Genomic DNA, 20,000 nt, shown 5'->3' with positions numbered 1-20,000 from the left:
CTACCTACACCCATGGTTGGTCTTCCCTTTTAACAGGGAAAGACCTTTCCCTTTCATCCTGACCCAGAACTATACTAATCTAATCCAATATCACATACCCATGATCCACTGTCATACATCTGTGATCCATTTACGCCCCCCAAATCCCCGCCTATGAGTCTTTGCGGGGGAGATCTAGACATAAACCATAACATTCCATCCCTGGCCCCAAAAGACTCATGCATATCTCTTTATATAAAATGCAGTTAGTTCATCTCTAAGAGTTGCCAAAGTCCAGCATTTTCAGCATTGCTGAAAAGTCTGACTCCAAATTCTCATTTGAGATGTAAGGTAAACATATCTGTGAGCCTCTGTAAAAATGAAAAGAAGGTTCAATACTTCTAACATACAATGGCACAAGATAAACATTCTTATTCCAAAAGAAATGGGGGAATAGAAAGCAGTGGGACCAAAGTAAGACTGAAATCCGGTAGGGCAAACATTAAACCCTGTAGTTTCACTTCTAGCACCTGGGGAAATTTGTGGCAAGATGTAAACTCCAAATGGCTCGAGTGTCCTCACGCCTGTGGGACTGCTGGTGGTATCCACCTGTGTTTCAAGCCGTCGAGAACATGTTAATTTGGCTCACGTTTTAAGATGATTCAGCCCCCAATCTGCTGGCTCCAATGAAGAAATTTCATGATAGAAAGGTGTGGCAGAGCCAAATGTTAAGCTTATGTTAGTCAGGAAGCAGAGCAAGGGAACAATGGCAGAGAGAAAGGGTCCAACAAGCTGACATAGACCCCTACCCCAAGGCCATGCCTCCATGACTCACCCAGATACCCCCAGAAGTGTGCTCTACTAATTCCCCAGGGGAATCCCAAAGCCAATCAAATCAACACTCCACCCTAAGATGCCTTCCACTATGTTACAATGCAGCAAGAAGGGTCTCACAAGGTTCAGCCTCTCAATCATGTTCTTCCCAGCCTTCAGAACCATTAACCAAATAAATGTAAATTGTTTATAATTTATACAATCTGTATTGGACTGTTATAGCAACAGAAAACTCAGACACAGTATTTGTCCTGAGGTTATTACATAGTTTCTTCTTTGTTTTAAATTTTACTTTATTAGTACAATTTAGGTATATGATATAATGACATTCATCATTGGAAATTTGCACGTTTACATAATCTCTCGTGGTTCTTATTTTTCCCCCTTCCCCCACCCTCCCTTCAACCCCTCCATCCCTCCCTATTTACAAAGACTTTCTTTCCATTTTTTCATTTTCTCATATTAATTCCATTCCCTTCTTTACTTTCCCCTACCCCTCCCACGTCCCCTTCCCCTTTGCCCCTTTTCTTCCTATTTCACATTATCTATTATACCATTTAGTCCTTATTTACACTTTCAGTTTCTCACACTAGAGAAACTATTAGGTATTTACATGTGTGTCCCATTTATTTCACTTAAGAGTATCACCTCAATGTGCATCCATTTAGCTATAAATAATTTCTCATTTTTTATGGTGAGTAGTACTTCATTTTATTAAAAAACCACATTTTCTTGATCCAGTCTCCAGTTGATGGGCATTTGGGCTGTTTCCAAGTTTTAGCTATTACAAATTTTGCTGCTATGAATATGGTTGCACATATATCACTGTGGTATGAATCTTTTAATTCTTTGGGGAAGATACCCAGCAGGGGAATAGCCAGATCAAATGGGACTTCCAGTCCTACTTCTTTGAGGTATCTCCATACTGATTTTGAAAGTGGTTGCACGAATCTACACTCCCAGCAGGAGGGGAGCAGTGTTCCTCTTTCCCCACAGCCCCACCAGCATTTTTAATTGGTTGATTTCATGATAGCAGCCATTCTTTCTGGGTTGAGGTGGAATCTCAGCATTGTTTTCATTTGCAACTCTCGAATGAGCAGTTGATGTTGAACACTTTTTCATATGTTTATTTGCTATTACTACTTCTTTATCTGAGAAATGTGTGCTCATTTTAGATGCCCATTTGTGGATTGGGTCTTTAAATTTGGGAGGTCTGATCTTTTTAAGTTCTTCATAGATTTGAGATAGTAGACCTTTGTCTGAGGAGCAGCAGGTGAAGATTTTTTTCCCACATTATGGGTTGTCTCTTCACACTGTTGGTAGTTTCTCTTGCTTTGCAGAAGCTTTTTAATAAGAAGAGATTCCACTTGTTGATTGTTTATGCTAGTTCACGGGCAACTGAGGTTTTGTTCATAAAATATTTTCCTACAACAATGCCTTCAAGAGTTCTACCTAACCTCTGTTCCAGGAGATTGAGCGTTTCTATTATAATATTTAGATCCTTAATCCATTTTGATTTCAGTTTAGCGCACGGTGAGAGATATAGATCTAGTTTTAATCTTTGGCAAGTAGAAGCCCAATATTTCCAGCACCATTTACTAAAGAAGCTATCTTTCCTTCAGTGAGGGTGTTTGGTTCCTTTGTCGAAGATGAGGTGGCTGAGTGTGTCTGGAGTTGGTTCTGCATCTTCTAATCTGTTTCACTGGTCCTCAGGTCTGTTTCTTTGCCAGTACCATGCTGTTTTTATCACAGTAGCTTTGTAGTATAGTTGCAAGTTGGGGGTTGTGATACCCCCTGCCATGTCTCTTTTGCCTAGAATGGCTTTTGCTATTCTGGGTTTCTTCTTGTTCCAAATGAATTTTTGCATTGTTTTCTCAAGGTCTGTGAAGTATGCTGCTGGAATCTCAATTGGAATTGCATTAAATCTATATAGCAGTTTTGGAAGTATGGCCATTTTCACTATATTAATCCTTCCTACCCAGGAGCAGGGGATGTCTGTCCATTTTCTGATATCATCTTCAATCTCTCTTTTCAGAGTGCCATAGTTTTCAGAGAAGAGGTCTTTGATTTCTTTCATTAGGATGATTCCTAGGTATTTCAGTTTTTTGGATGCTATTGTGAAAGGAATTATTTGCCCTACTTCTCTTTCAGTGAGTCTGTCATTGGTGTAGAGGAAAGCTATTGATTTTTGTGTGTTGACCTTGTAACCAGCTACTTGACTGAATTTGGTTATTAAGTCTAGAAGACTTTTGGTGGAGTTCTTGGGGTCTTCTATATAGAGTATCATGTCATCTGCAAATAATGACAATTTGACTTCTTCATTACCTATCTTTATTCCTTTTATTTCTTTCTCTTGTCTAATTGCTGTGGCTAATGTTTCCAGAACTATATTGAATAAGAGTGGTGATAGTGGACATCATGTTTTTTGTTCTGAATTGCATGGATTTGAGCCTTTTCTTTCCTTTTTTTGATAAGGCTAGCTAAAGGTTTATCAATTTTATTTATTCTTTCGAAAAATCAACTCTTTGATTCATTAAGTTTTTTTTATTGTTCTCTTAGTCTCCATTGCATTGATTTCTGCTCTGATCTTTATAATTTCCTTTCTTGTTCCAGCTTTGAGCTTGTTATGCTCTTCTTTTTCTAGGAGCTTGAATTTTGCCATTAGGTTATTTAACTGAGTTCTCTCATTTTCCTAATATGGGCTTTCACTGCTACGAATTTCCAGCGTGGAACTACTTTCATTGTGTCCCATAGATTCCTCTATGTTGTACTGGCATTATCATTTACTTGTAGAAACTGTCTAATTTCTTCTTTAACTTCCTCTGTCACCCATTGGTTTTTCAGGAGGGTGTTATTCAATTTCCATGTGTTTGTGGGAGTTTTGCGGTTTCTTATGTTATTGACCTCCAATTTTATTGCACTATGGTCTGATAATATACACGGGGTAACTTCAATTCTTTTACATTTACTTAGACATGTCCTATGAGCTAGCATGTGGTCTACTTTGGAAAATGACCCATGTGCAGCTGAAAAGAATGTGTATTGTGATTTTGTGGGGTGGAACACTCTGTAAACATCTATTAAGTCCATTTTTTCAATAGCTTGGTTCATTTCTAGAAATTTGTTTTTAATTTTTTATCTAGATGATCTGTCTATTTGTGATAGTGGGTATTGAGGTTCCACACTACAATAGTATTAGTGCTTTTTTGGCTTTTCACGTCCATTAATATTTGTTTTGTATTGTTGGTGGCATTCGTATTTCATGCATATATATTTAGAATTGTCATCTCTTCCTCTTGGATTGTTCCCTTCACAAGAATGTAGTGACCATCTTTCTCTCTCTTAATTAGTTTTGGTTTGAAATCTACTTTGTCTGCAAATAAGATTGCTACCCCTACTTTTTTCTGGGTTCCTGTCATTTGAGGAAGCGTTTTCCATCCTTTTTACTTTCAGTCTGTGAATTTCCTTTTGAGTTAGGTGTGTTTCTTGTGTACAGCATATTGTTGCATTTTGCTTCTTACTCCATTCTGCTAGTCTATTTCTTTTGATTGGTGAATTGAGGCCATTAACATTGGTAGTTATAATTGATAGATACTGACTCATGCTTGTCATGGTGTTTTACTTTTGTTGGCTCTTTTATTTTTTACTTTTTCTCCCTTTCCCTTTAGTGTCCTACCTTGCCTGGTGGCTTCTCTCTATTGGGCCTCATGGAGTTGTAACCTTCATTGTCTTTTTCTAGGATATTGCTTAGAACTGTTTGGAGTTCTGGTTTGGTGTTCATGAAATTTCTCAGGTGTTCTTTGTTGTGGAAGTATCTAATTTCCCCATCGATTTTCAAAGGTAATTTTGCAGGATACAACAGTCTAGGTTGGAAGCTATTTTCTTTTAGGGCTTGAGATACTTCACTCCAGGCTCTCCTTGATTTGAGGGTTTGTGTTGAGAATTCTGCTGTGATTCTTATGGGCTTTCCTTTATAGGTGATTTGTTTCTTTTCTCTGTCTATAGGATTTTGTTCTTCTGTTGAGTTTCTGGGATCTTGACTATTATATGTCTAGGTGTAGTTGGTTTTTTTTATCATTGCTAGTTGGAGTTCTATATGCCTCACTTATCTGTATGTCCAAATCTCCACCTCTGTCTGGGAAGTTTTGTACTGTTACTTCTGTGAACAGTTTTTTATGTCCATTGTACTTTCTCCTGCCTTTTCGTGGACTCCTATCAGTCTTATATTCTTCTTTGCATCATCTAGCAGCTCCTGGAGTGATTTCTTGTGGTCCCTTACTATTTTTAAGAAATCTCTATTTTCATGGTCCTTCACTGCAATTCTGTCTTTTATATCTTCAGATTCCCTTAATCTGCTCTGCATGCTTTCAATGCAGTTTTTAATCTCCTGAATATCTGAATCTGTTTCGTGGATTCCATTTCTTTCTTATGTTGGGCGATCGTGGCTTCTAGCATGTTTCTGAGCTCATCTATTTTTTTTAATCTGTTTCTGTTCCAGAGCCTCTATTCATGTCTTTCATTCTGCTCACCATCTCTGTAGTTATCTGGGAGATTATTTCTGCTTTGAATTTTTCTAGAGCCTCATTCATCTGTCTTGTTACTTCCTGTGCTATCAGTTCAGGGTGTCCAGGTGTTTGATTATCAGACTTTTCCACCGCATTTCCCCCAGAATTTGCCTTCTGTGGGGTGGATGTCTGAATTTGTGACTTGCTTAAATGTCTTCTCATTTTTGCTTTTGGTACTGTCCTTGGTTTAGTTCCTGGGTTGATACTTTGAAGTTGCTTATTGTAATTATCTTTGTTGATATATTTAGAACACTTATGCAATGATTGCTTCTCAGAGGTGTCTTCCAGATATAGCTGGTCTTTAGGTTTTGAGTCTCTAATGGTTCTGAGGCTGTCTCATTTTCATTATACCAGGAAGGAGAACTGATTAGATCAATCACAAAACCTTAGCCCAAGTGATACAGTTAGCAACACAATAGCATCAAGTTCCTCTTAGAAAATGACAATTTGTCATAGTATTAAAGTATCACTTTTAACTTTGTAAATTAAATCAAATTCAAGGACCAACCCAACATATGTTTATAGTGAATAAACTCTTCAATATAGCAACTTTACCCTTTGGACTGGGGAGTTAGAAGGAGTTGGGGAGAGCTGGATAGGTAGGTAGAAGGATAGGGGAAGGTTAGCAGTGAAGCTAGAGGACACAGATGAGAAGGAAAGAGAAGAGAAAAAAATAAAGGAGAAATATGAATTAGGACCAGAACAGGAACAGAAAGGGAGATGAAGAACAATGTGGGACAGCAAGGGAGCAAGGGAGAGAAAAGGAAAGAAAAGAGAAAAGAAGGAAAAAAGAGAAAAATAAAAATTTTAAAGGAGTAGAACAAGAAGGAAAAAATTAAAAATAAGAGCAAAACAATAGTGGTAATTTTGAAAATAACAAATAAACGACAAAAATGAAGAGACTCCTTCTGTGTATGTCTCTTCTGTCACAATAGACAACATGGGCAGCAATGTGCAGTTATAAGTCAATGAGTCTCAGTAAGCCTGTCACAGACCCGTGAGATTCAGGCAGATTTCTGGCTGCAAGTTCCAAGTTGAGCTCCCTGTCCTCCTGTAGGGTTGAACTCTGCAAGGTTCTATTGCAGGTTCCAGCTGCCTTTCCCCTGAAGATAGTCCAGGTTCCGATGGGAAGTGATGATCCCTCTAACTTAGCAAGTATGGTAGTCTGGTGTGCCTTTACTGCAGAGATTCTCTTGACTTTTCCATTGGGCTTCAGTTATCATAGGGGAGGCTGAAAGAGGCCCTCTCTGTCTTGTTCACATCTGCAGCTCAGGACAATGACCTTTGTGTCCCCCTGTGCCTCTGTAGTGTGGATCCAGGTCTCTGTTGTTGTAGGCACCCACGCGGCTCCACGGGCAGCTGATGGGCATGCCCAGGTGGTCCTTACCAGCTCTTGGTCACAAGCAGGCGTAGCCAGCTGGATGGAGGTGGGCTCAGTCAGTCCTGGCCCCTCTGCCCATGTACCTCTGCCCGCGTGGCTGGTGGCTGGTGGCATGGTGGGCATGCCTGCAGGTTTATGGAATCTTAATAATTATATGCCTATGTGTAGTTTTTTTTTGATGAAGGCTATTTGGAGTCCTATATGCCTCACTTATCTGTATGTCCAGTTCTTTTCCCCTGCTTGGGAAGTTTTCTGCCATCACTTCTGTGAACAGTTTTTTTATGTCATCTGTACTCTCTCCTGTTTCTTTGTTGACTCCAATCAGTTTTATGTAATTATTCTTTGCATGGTCTAGTAGCTGCTGGATTGATTTCTCATGGCCCCTTACATTTTTAAAGAAATTTTTCTTTTCCTGGTCACTAATTACAATCTTATCTTCTATATCTGAAATTTTGTCCTCACATTGGCTCATTCTTCTGTGTAGACTTTCAGTGGAGTTTTTAATCTCCTGGAAATCTGTTGATATCTGTTTTATAGATTCCATTTGTTTCCTGTATTGGGATTCCTTCGTGTTCCTCAGCACCTCTATTTTTTATCTGTGACCTCTCTAGATTTAAAAATCATGTCTTGCACTATGGGCACAATCTCTGCTGTTATCTGAGAATTTATCTCTGATTTCATTTTTTCCAGATCCTCTTTTGTTGCCAGTTTAGAGAGTCCAAGTGGTTGATATCAGAGTGTTCCATCTCGTTTCTCTTTGGCATTGCTGTAAGTGATCTGGAAGTCTGGTTTTGAGACTTGTTTACGTGTCTTCTCATTTCATTGGGGGCGGGGATGCTGTTGGCACCCACATGGCTCACCTCTGTGCTGTGATCGGTGGAACGGCAGCCTGGAAGCCCCTTCCTCTGGGCTGGGAGCCCTGGAATGGCTGCCTGGAAGCCCGTTTCTTTGGGCTGGGAACATTGGAAGGGCGGCCTGGAAGCCCCTTGCTCTGGGCTGGTTGTGGTGCAATGCTACATAGTTTCAATTTCTGTCTTAATTATTTTTATTTTTGTATACCTGAGTTATAATATTGATAGCAGAGGAAGAGACATGAAGCAGGATATTAAATGGAAAGATCTTTGCTCTCAAATTTTTGCTTGACAAAAATTCCCTGGGTAGGAATTGGAACCCTTCATTCATTTAATCAATATGTTATGTGCTCACATTCAGTCAGTCCTACATGTATTTATTCATTCAATAAATATTTACAGTCTGCTGACTTATATGCTTCAACTGTCTAGGTCAGTGAGGTGAACCTTTTAGAACCTTTCAGTGATACAAACAGCCTGTTCCAGCATGTGTATTGTGGGTTTGCCCCCACTGGTCTGGTATTAGGGACACTGTGGTCAGTAGGACAAAGTTCTTTCTGTCATAAATTCACTTTCAAGTGGGAGAAGAAAAGTCAATATATACATAAATATTCTCAAATATTAATAAGAATTTCAAAGGAGTAGGGACAGAAAATATGATCCTGCATACAGGGAGAGTGATAGAAAATATATATATATAATCTTCCTGATAAGGTGACATACTTGTATTAAGAAATGAATCAGCAAAAGGAGCCAGCCGTTATCCGAGAAAATAGTGAATGCTGTGCCAGTGAGGCTGGGATACTGTGAGCAGACAAATAGAAGTGCACATATATTCTCAAAAGGCTTATAGGGTTGCCATTGTCACTCAGTGCTAGAGCACTTGCTTAGCATGCGTGAGACCCTGGGTTCAATGTTCAATATCACAAGAAAAACACATGTTGTAGTAATAAAAGTAAATTTTAAAAAAGTTTATTTTTTTCAGCTGCATAGTGAAATAAACAAGGGGTATCTGAGAAAGTTGAATTTCTAAGTACAGGGTGAAAAAGAATTATGTTGTCCTCTTAATACACACAGGCCCTGGTTTATCATGATTCCATTACAGTTTTTACCTTTTCAAGTAGTACAAAGCAATACCCATTCAGTAGAATCTGAACTTTAAATTTTGTTTTTTTTCTTGTGATGCTGGGCAATGGCAGCAAGCTGTAGTTCCCAGTCAGCCATAAGATCAGAAGGATAAACACTCTGTATTCTACAGTACACTGTATTGTTAAACTTCGATCTATAGGTTAGGTAAGAGGTGTGATCAAAATATACAACAAGTGTTTAAATTTTTAAAATTTATAACAAAAGACACATTGCCATTAACCCCTCTCAAATATTCCTCCTAGATTTAAATACACTTATCTCATCATTTTGGCCACTTCCTAAAGTAGTTCTAGAAGTCCTCTCTCATGACTGTCTTCACAAGATGTGATTAAAAGATATGGAGTGTTACCCAGTGGGAAAACAGTCTGGTAAAACATTAAAGTGTGGCCTCATTCACCTTACTCACTGGATCTGGTAGTGATTGACTTTGGCTCTTTCCCAAAGTCATAATGATCATAATGGTGAAAGGTAAACATTTCAAAGTGAATTCAGGATACTGAGGCAGCTACAACAGTGCAACTAAAGACACTCACTAAAGAAGACTTTCAGAACTGCTTCATAAAGTAGCAAGAATGAAGCTGGGCATGGTGATGCACACCTGTAATTCCAGCACTCCAGGGTCTGAGGCAGAAGGATCACCATGAGTTTGAGGCCCTCCTGGACGACCTAGTGAGTTGAAGCCCATCTGGAACCACATAGCAAGACCCTATCTCAACACCTGTGCTCTGCCCCCCAAAGTAGCAAGACTGATGGGATAAGCGTGTTATAAGTGAGGTGGAACATTTTGAGAGAGGTTAATAGCATTGTATTTTTGTAGTAATTTTTTATTTAAATATTCATGGTATTATTCAGTCACACTTCTTATTAAATGGATCTTTTATTTAACATTTATATTCTCCTGTGGGTTTATAATTACATGATAAATTGAGAGTGTCCATATTGCCCATTTCCCCTTCTATTTCTCTCACCTTTTGTTCTCCATATTTGTAAATTTACATGAAGTGGGAAGGAGATAAAGTGTTAAAAGTGTTGATGGTAGGCCTGGGGTTATAGCAGTGCTTGCTGCAGGCACCTGGCCCTAAGTTTGATCTTTAGCACTTCCAAAAAGAAAAGTTTAATAAGAAGCCTTCATAACACATTTTGACAGTTTGTTTATTGAGGGTGAAAGAGTATGATTATAAATAGGGAATTGAAGCCAGATGTGGTGTTGCTCATCTATTAGTTCTAGCTACTTGGGATGCTGAAGCAGGAAGATAACTTAAGCCCAAGAATTTGAGGCCAGCCTGGTTGACATACCCAGATAATGTCTCCAAAAGAACAAATGAGGAATTTATTTATTTCTGAGCTGATGGTACCATTTCTTTGACTGGAAACCTAGATCTTTCCCTTGTTGAAAACCCCAATATCAACATATCATGTTTCCTATCATATTAAGCAGTTGCTCCAATAAATAAGACATAGCAAAATGATGAGATTAATGCCAGTACAACTGGAATGAGCAATATGATAGAGAAAATGATGCAACTTGTAGTGATTTGTAAATATGTTGGACAAGAATCAGTTAAATTATAAGAGATCTACACAGACACCTAAAGAGAAAGTGCAAAATTACAAATAAATGCAGAATACACTAGTGCCAGGATATGACATGAGAAGGAATAAAACTAGCAAAATTGAAGGAACTGAAGTAGAGAATTATTTCCTCCTAGTAATTAATATTAATTTTGACTCAAAATGGATAGTGTGGTGTTTTACAAGGAATTAATACACAGAGGGAGTATGAAAAGATATGATAAAAAATAACAGTAGTGGCAGCAGCAGCAAAATTTTAAGTGAGAGTAGCAAGACTTTATATAATACTGACCTTTATAAAGTTAATGGCAGAGAGCATTTACTCCTGAAACTAGAACCTTCCTTCAGAAGATAATTTTCAACATGGAGAAGACTTCATGAAAGACAAGAAGAAGACAGTGGGCTTCTGATAAGGATGGTAGATTGGATATACATGTTTACATCAGCTAACTGCTGAAAAAGAAACATTTTTTAATGGGCATAGAAATAGGGAAAGAATAAATAGTTACAAAATTCTGGAAACTGGAAAAATGAGTAGTATCTGACTTATCAGATTGAGAGAATTAAATAATCAGTCAACAGTGATGAAACCAAGAAAAACACAACTCACACCATTGAAAACTCCAAAGGATCAACAATTACCAGTTTTAGATACCTCTGAGACATTTTCAGGTAGTAATGAAGCACTACACATGAAATCTTCATGAAAATATCTGAGGTTTATTAAGCATTCATTAAACTTGAAGTGTCTGTTTAGCCAGTTAGATTCTTCAGGGCCCTTTCTTTTATTTTTTAAAAATATATTTACAGTACATAATGATTACTTTCATCGTGGGGAGTCGCTACAGATACCTAACACAACAGTTTCACTTAATACAATCAGGGAGCAATGCTTCCATTTCATAATAGAAGGCTGAAGTTTGTCCTCTCCAATGCATAAGAATGAGACTCTGGACTTAGGGAAATGAGACACCCTTGGGGGTGCCTGTTTCAGTGGTCATAAGTACATTCACCCTTTTGTGCAGTTGTCACCATTCATCTCCAGAATCTTTTCGTCTTGGAAAACTCAAATGCTTTCATTTACAGTATCATTCCTTCTCCCCACTAAGTCCTGGCAACCACCTCTCTTCTTTGAGTTTCTATTCATTTTAGCACTCTAAGTGCCTCATATAAGTGGGATTGAATAACATTTATCTTTTTGTGACTGGCTTACTTCTCTTAGTGTAATATCCTCGTTGTGCATCCATGTGGTATGTATCAGGATTTCTTTTGTTATGCAGCTGAATAATATTCCTCTGTGTCTATATCTCTGTATTTACCACATTTTATTTAAATCCACTCATCTGTCAATGGATAATTGAGTTGCTTTGCTTCTTCAGTATTCTGATAGCAGCATTTTAAAATCACATTTTTATTTTATTATGCACAGATTAAAATTTTACTGTATGACAATATTTAAAATAGTTTAAAACTGCTTTCATATGCTCATGTCTAAAATTCTTTGTGTCAACAAATAAACTGGTTTATTTTTATAATTTTTGTTCTCATTCAGAAAAGAGATAATTATATCCAGTTTGACATTTGTTATATTTTCTTGTCTTAACATTGGTTTTAAAGTTATAAAGACATCTTGATATGCTATTTAAGAATTTAGATCAGATAAATCCAGGATTTTGTGAAGATCTCTTTGAAGTGCATTTGCTGAATTTTCATTTTATATCTTTCAATGGCTTTCGTTGCCCTATTAGTACACCTCATGTTTCTATTCTTTAACAAATTAAAACATGTAAAAATATCAAAACCATCACGTCAGCCTGGAGTAATTGTTCATGCCTGTAATCCTAGCTACTTGGGAGGCTGAAGCAGGAGAATTTCAAGTTGAAGGCCAGCCTGGGCAATTTAGCAAGAAACTGAATTAAAAGAAAAAAAAATTAAAAGGTCTGCCTGGGTTGTACCTCAGGAATAGAGTGCTTATCTAGTATGTGTGAGGTTTGTCCTGGGTCTGATTCCTAACTTCTTAAAAAATCATCTTTACTATATCAGTGTTCAGCTGTGTGATACAGGATTGAACATTCTAATCTGATTATCACTCACTACAGCACATTATATGCATTTATGGTTTTCAGCCTGTTCTTTTTTTCCTGCTAAGAAATGTTATCTTATTTATTAAAAATGTAATTGTAGGCCAGGGATTTAGCTCGGTGGTTTCACCACCTGCTGTGCAAGTGCAAGGACCCGAGTTCGATCCCCGGTACCCAAAAAAACCCCCAAAAAACCGGCTAAAAAATGTAATTTTAAACATACTGTTACCCATTTTAAAATATGAACACTTTGAATCATTTTATGAAACTCTTTGAAAAGTTTCCTTTTAAAGTACTGTATTGAATTGTGAGCTCTTTGTAGATGAAACTACCTTATTCATATGTATCTGTTCAGTGTTGGAACTTAAACTTCCTTATAGTAAATACTCAGCTGAATTTTTTGTGGGAGGTGGGTGGTATTGGAGATAAAATCCAGGGACTTCACACTGAGCTACATCCCCAGCGCTTTTTATTTATTTTTTGAGACAGGGTCTTTCTAACTGTCTTAAGTTGCCCACGTTGGGTTCAAACTTGCTATCATCCTGCCCAGACTCCCAGAGTGCTGGGGTTATAAGCAGGAACTATGTAGGATAATTTCACACATACTGTGATTCAGTTATTTTCTATTATTTTTTTCTAATGTGCCATATAAAGATAAGAAATTAATATATAAGAATTGGGGACCAATTACCAAATCACCATAGCAGAAGTAAATTGTTTATATTTTGCCACACAGATATAATTAATACTGGTTAAAGAATCAACCAGACAATTGCAATAGCTCCAGACTGCTTCATAACATGTTTTGCTATGAAAGCTGAAAAAATTATTAATTTTATTTTAGTAAAAACAATAGAAAGAGAACATTCATACCTTTAAAGAGCTGGACTCAATTTAAAATTATAAGTGCATTTTTGTAGGAAACATGAACCACCTCTAATCTAGTTTGTCTTATTTTAAGAATGCCACTGTGATTGCATACTGAATATTGGATTTATTTAGCAAAATAGAGAAATCATATCATTAAGTCATTGAATTCTTCAAATCAAATACTTGTATGTTTTAATAAGAAAGAAGTGATCTTGGAGATCAAAAGTCCATGAATATAACAAAATATTTTCCCTCAAAATAAGAATTTACCATGCTTGAACATGGATAGTGCCTAGTAATTTAATTATATCTTTAGTTGAGCATAATGATAATTATGAAGAACTAAGAGGAAGCTTTGATGTATCACTTTTAATTATTTGTTATCAGCATACTTTTTAATGAAAGAAATAAGGCAAATTACTAAAGTTAACATCCTGCCTTAGTATATTTGCTAAATTTAATTACTTTCCTACAAAAATTAACATTTTTTTCTAACTTTAATATTATGTTTTAGAATAAAAATTATTTCATAATGTGATTTAAATTATAATTAAATGTTTTATAAAAATTGATTTACTTTATTGTCTTTATACATCTCTCCAGAAACATACTTTATAAACTCCATCTATGTGTGGCATCATGTCATAAGAAAAAATATAGTTTTTATTTGACATTATGAGGAATTATATGCAAAATTCTCCTAGTTCTTACTAAAGGACACTTAATGAATATTATTGCAGGGTTAATTTTAACATTGCTGATTTGGCCTTTAATTTTATGGCTGTTGTGTTATCACTTGTACCTGTTGAGTAAAAGTAATCATTTTTGTTTTTCTGTCTTTTGGATAAAGTACTTTGTATTTCTCAACTTTTCAGGAGCACAGAAGTTGTTACGTCAGTCAAATTAAGACTGTTTCAAAAGATTGAATGCCTTTACAACTTCAAGTTTGGGGAGAAATTAAGATATATAAAGCTGAAAAGAATATTAAGATGTGTTGAAGTCCACTATTCTCATTTGAGGAAAACCAAATTTCAGAGTGACTTTTTCCGTGTCACACAGCTATTTTAATTCAGAGACTGTGGTATCAGTGTGTCACTCTGAGTCCAGCATTCTTTTTCTGACAATTAGGTGACTATTTCTTTTTAATGTATTCTCTTTTCTTTTCCATATTGTTTTAGAAAGAGGATCACATTTCAGGCTTGTTTCTCCTAGTAGTATCACCATGTCCCACATCAAGATATAAACTCTTGGCTTTACTTTGGATTACTCTGTGTCCTTTGGCTCCAGATATCAAAACTTAAAAGTACCTGTAATCTATCGTCAGTATCTTTCACATCCTTTGTTTTTCTTTCATTCCCACCATTACGCTATTCAGTTCATGCTTAGCTATATTAGTTTACTTACTAGATTCTCTGTATCCGGTATCATGTCTTCTCTTCTTACTCATTGTGGATAACATTGCTACATTAACATATCTCAGATCATGATTTCTTTTTTATATCTTTATTTATGCCAATCTTTTTTTCTGAAAACTTTTTTCTTACCTCTTCTTGTATATTCAAATGGTACACATCCTTCAAGATTTAACTCAACTTTCTTTTCCTCCTCAGTAATGGCCTAAAGGAATAGAATTTGAAAAATCTGAGGTCAGATAGTGTGTGTGTAATCATTTGACATCTAGACATATGGTATCATATTACCACAGCAAGCTATAGCCGGAAGAGACTTTAGATATCACTTTTTCTATTCATTTCACTTTACAAATGAATAAGTAGTTTTCCTGAAACTATAAGTATTTGGAGGGTTCAGGCTTCAGTCTCTAACCTCTAATTTTAGACTTTGTATTCTCAAGTGCCTTGCCTTTTTACATATTTTTTCATGAATTAGTCAATTTATTATTTCCCAAACTTGAGACCAAAACAGTCTTGTTTTAAACTGATACTACCCATAATATTTTGCATTAGTAGGGCTAGTAGAAAACAGTTTCAGAGAAAAAGTAATATTTTAGGTAAAAATTTGTTTCTATTTCTACAGATATTAATGGCTAAAAATCATACTAATTTTGTTTAAAAGTGATAAAACTGTGTTTAATAGTTCTTGGTATTGTTAGCATTTCTCTCTAAAGCTATTTTAAACAAAAATAATAGGAAATAAAATTTAATTGAAAAGTCCTGGTTTTGTTTTATTGCTAGATTAATGGGTTTCTCTATTCACAATATTAACACTAGAATACAAAATTAGCAATTTTATCATCATTTCTTTGTTGTTTTAATGCTTTCATTTTCTAAGGAATGAAAATGTCTTATAAAAGTATAACGTTGAAGCCAGGCACAGTCACACACACCTATACTGCCAGCTACCCAGGAGGCTGAGGCAGGAGGATTGCAAGTTCTTTTTGAGGCCAGCCTAGACAACTTAGCAAAACCCAAAAGATTTGGGAATGTAATTCTATGGTAGAGCTCTTGCCTATCATTTGTGAACTCCTTTGTTTAATCCTCAGTACCACAAATAATAATTTTGAGGGACTGGAGATCCACCTTAGTGGTAGAGTACTTACCTAGGCTGTACAAGGCCCTAGGTTTGATGCCCAGCACTACAGAAAGACAAAAACAAAGAAAGAGAAAAGAAAAGAGAAGAGAGAAAAAGAAAAGGGAAAGGGAAAGAATGAAAATTTGTAGCAAATTATATTTTAAAAAAGTGATATAATATTGTTGTCTTAATTATTTAGCCATTTTTGAAAATTACTTTGTATTGTCTTTAGGTTTAAAGTACTATGGCTATATCTGGTTTAATTTATGTAAGTAATACAATAAAAATTACAGGAATTTATTTTTTTTATTTATTTATTTTTTTTTGGTACCAGGGATCGAACTCGGGTCCTTGCGCTTGTGAGGCAGGCGGCGAAACCACTGAGCTAAATCCCCAGCCCAAGGAATTTATACATCTTAAAATTCTTTTTGCAATTCACCATGAATAAAAATGGTACATTAGAGGGTAGCTTAAATACCTTTCAGGTGACTAAAGCATGGACTTCACTCTTGTAGTTGTGAATATATGTATCATCTGCTAGAGATATATTACAGAGGTGATATCAAGGTGAAAGCAAGCTTGCAGAATGGTTGGAAATCATTGATATTCTGACTTGGAGGCTATAAATGACTCAGTAGCAGACGGAGTCTTTGTCAAGGAAGAAAAATGGCAGCTTTGGACCATGTACATGTTTTGCTAGCAGTCCAGCTCACAGGCTGTGACCTAGTATTCAGGAATCTTTTCTTTGCCTCTAATAAATTGTCCTCTGCTTTTCTTCATCTAAAGTAGATAAATAGTAGCCATCACATTTTAATACAAATTGAGCTGTTTCATCTACGGAGAAACATAAAAATATGTTTTATTATCTACTTTTTAAAGAACTAAGCTTTTAAGGAATCTTGTACTTCTTGGTATCAGAAGTATTTTGCAGTCAGTTTGCAAGAGTAAAAACACTTCATGGAGTTTGAAAACTATTTGTTTTAAAATCACAGAATATTAAACCTTTAAAGTGTGCTAAAAATCCTAGACCAATCCACTTATTTTACTGATGAACTAACCAAGGCTCAGAGACTGTGATTTAACAAAGACCAAGTAGCTATTTCATGGCTTTTAGATTAGGACTTGTTATAATTATAAAATATCTTTAGTTTTGAAGGTAAAACTTTCTTTAACCAAAACCCGGACTACCACAAAATACAACTACTTCACCTGCATAATGAAGATAGATAATTTTAGCGACTTTTATTTACTATTCAATTTTAGATTTTTTATTACAAAGAATTCAAGTTTTTCATTTTAATCTGACGTCAAAAGACTGTTGTAAGGAAAGATTTTGTTAGAGAATTATAAAGTTATGTATACATAAGCTTGTTCTTATTCCTTAATACATTTTTTATGAACTTTAACCTATTGAAGTATACAGATGATCCCTGACTTAAAATAGTTCTACTTTATAATGGTGTGAAAGCAACATACATTCAGTAGAATCTGTATTTCAGACTTTGAATTTTAATATTTTCTTGGGCTAGTGATAGGTGCTAAAGTTCTTTCTCAAAGCAGAACAACCAGAAGTGAGCTATAACTCTGTCAGCCATACAGTGCAAGGGTAAAAAAAAAACCAGTGTGCTATAGTTGCTGACTTATGATGTTCAGTAGGTTAAGTGCACTAAATGTTTTTTCAATGTATGGATTTTCAACTTACAGTGGGTTTATTGGGACATAACTCCACTATAAATCGAGGGGCATTTGTATATGTTGTGTTTATCTATTTGAATATTTTTTCTTTTTTTGGAAATACTGTATTTCATATTAAAATATTTAACACTTTATTGATTGTATACTTAGATATTTTTTAGAAATTGGTTTATGTGTTAGTGATAATTTATTTTAGTTTTTAGAGGAATTTATATCCCTATGAGAGTATGTTAATCTTGTACAGTATATTCAAAAACAGCTGAATTAAATTGAAGGTAATGTCTTAGCTAAAATTAAAAAATGGAAACGTTATACATGTAAAATCTACTACAGCACTGGACAATTGCTAAAGTTATAGAAAGAGATCACTGCATCACTGCAGAAAATAACCCTTTGCTTTAGAGGGTCACAGTTACTGCATTCAATACTTCAGGTTATAGCATTTTCCTAACCAGTGTCTAAAAAAGTGCAGTTAGAGAGAAATGTGTAATAACAGTTACACTAAAATGATTGTCCGTGTACTTTGTAAAGATAAAATTATACAACAGCTTTATAGCTGCTTTTGATAAAGAGAAAAATTTGAAAATTTAGAGCTAAAAGCTTCCAAAATCCTGAAGTAAATTTTATTTTAAACAGTAAAACTGGTCAGATATTATATATAGCATGTGGATATAAAAATAGGAATCACAGCCGGGGGTTTAGCTCAGTGGTTTCGCCGCCTGCTGCACAAGCGCAAGGACCCGAGTTTGATCCCAGGTACCAAAAAAAAATAGGAATCACAACATCATAATGGAATTGCTACTTATGTAGATTGATATACTGATATATAGCTATTTCATCTATTATCTACTCTAATATAAAGTAAATATACTTGAATAGAGGTTAAATGATGATCATAAATTATTCAACAACTAATTAGTAAGTGTCTATTTACAGATAAGTGCTAAGGGTAATGTACTGGACAAAACAAAGACTCTGAACTCATGGGCCTTACATTCTATTAGGTGAAAGAGATAAATAAGTTAATATTTAATGTGTTAGATGGCACCCAACACTATGAAGAAAATAGAGCAAATTAAGGGTAATGAATGTCAAGGGTGTAAGTTAACATTTGTTTTAGAGTGGCTATCAAAGCCCTCTTTAATAAGATGATAATTTAGCAGAGACCTGAAGGAAGTAAGGAGTGAATCATGTACATTCTAGGTGAGGACTCTTCCCAAAAAAACCCAGTAAATGTTAATACATTGAGGGAAATTAGGTTTGGCACATTTAGAGAATGATAAAATCAGCATGGCTGGAGTTATGTGAGTGATGAGTGAGGCTAACAAATGAAGCTAGAGAGATTTCACATAAGCCATCATGTAAGTCTTTTTTAAAGAATAGACTAGAAAAACTATGCTCTTTAAGCAAACTAACACCCATAATTGCTGTAAGAACAGTCGTGTCTAAAGTGGTTTTGGTACACCATTGGTTGTGTGGAGTACTACACAAAAAGAAGGCTCTATGGCCAAATAAGTTTGGAAGACATAGGATTAATGTTAAACAGGTTTTGCTCTATTTAACAATTGTTTCTGAGCATCTTTTTAATGTGCTAATGTGTTTTTTTGAATCTTCATCTTATTTAATCCTTCCAAGAGTATCTTATGAGAGTAGTATTTTTTAATGCTTTGCTAAATGCTGTATTAGTCATTCCTGTAAGTTAACTACAGGTTAGTAAAAGGATTTTCCACAATAGCTGTTTCATAAGTTCTCTACATCCTTAAAGCAATACCTCTCTATGTCTGCTTTTTCAGTAAGGACTGCCTTCCGTCTCTCCCTTCCTCTTCCTACATCTTTCTCAAATCCTTCCTTTGTTCTCTATTCATGATGCAGAAATCTTAATGTAGGTGTATATCATGTTTTACCTGGGCTACTGCAATAGCTGACTGCTTTCTTTGCATCTAGTCTTGCTGTATCCATGTTCATCATCCTCTCTGTAACAGTGTAATTGACATCACACATCTAACCAGGTCATTCACCTACTTAGAATCCTTTACCAGCTTTCAGTTACTACAGAATTAATCTCATCTACAGGGCATATGTAATCTTGCACAGTCTGTCCCCGGCCTACATCTAAAATTATACCTCAGCCTCTCATACTTAATACTCTTCAAATTTAAAGCCATTTAAATTTTCTTAAAGCAGATGATGGGTGTACAGTTTTCTTGCCTTTATTCTGTACCGTTACCTGTTCTTGACACAGCCTTCTCTTGTGAGTAAACTAATTTTCTATTCTTGTAAGTTTAGAACAGATTGTACTCTTCTATAAAAACACTCTGAAGATCTTCCTAGATAAGCCAAGTATATTCATGTATAAATTTATCACAACACCTGAAACAATGAAATGAAAATATCTATTTATGTTTTTTCCACTCTCTCTATCCTATACTTGTATTGTTAAGTGCCTAATACTTCATGTGGATACTCAATAAAAGTTGAAATTGACCAAGTAGTT

At 35.6% G+C, this 20,000-nt stretch overlaps 1 protein-coding gene across 35 annotated transcripts in view; it reads left to right on the top strand.

Moving 5' to 3' along the window:
- The window catches only part of Baz2b (bromodomain adjacent to zinc finger domain 2B), a 411,121-nt gene that overhangs the window by 175,792 nt on the left and 215,329 nt on the right, over window positions 1-20,000 (top strand). Inside the window, exon 1 of one of the 35 annotated variants that reach the window (XM_087196259.1) lies at window positions 7,509-7,527. The exons of the other annotated variants lie outside the window; for them this stretch is intronic. The gene's annotated coding sequence lies outside the window, so the exon portion shown is untranslated. Of the gene's footprint in view, window positions 1-7,508; window positions 7,528-20,000 lie in introns of those variants that run through there. 35 annotated transcript variants of the gene reach the window in all.

Source organism: Heterocephalus glaber, unplaced genomic scaffold (genome assembly GCF_053883595.1).
Source record: "Heterocephalus glaber isolate CG9 unplaced genomic scaffold, H.glaber_assembly_v1.0 deba00000347, whole genome shotgun sequence".
In the NCBI taxonomy this organism is placed as follows: Eukaryota; Metazoa; Chordata; class Mammalia; order Rodentia; family Bathyergidae; genus Heterocephalus; species Heterocephalus glaber.
This window is presented reverse-complemented; position numbering and strand designations above follow the sequence as displayed.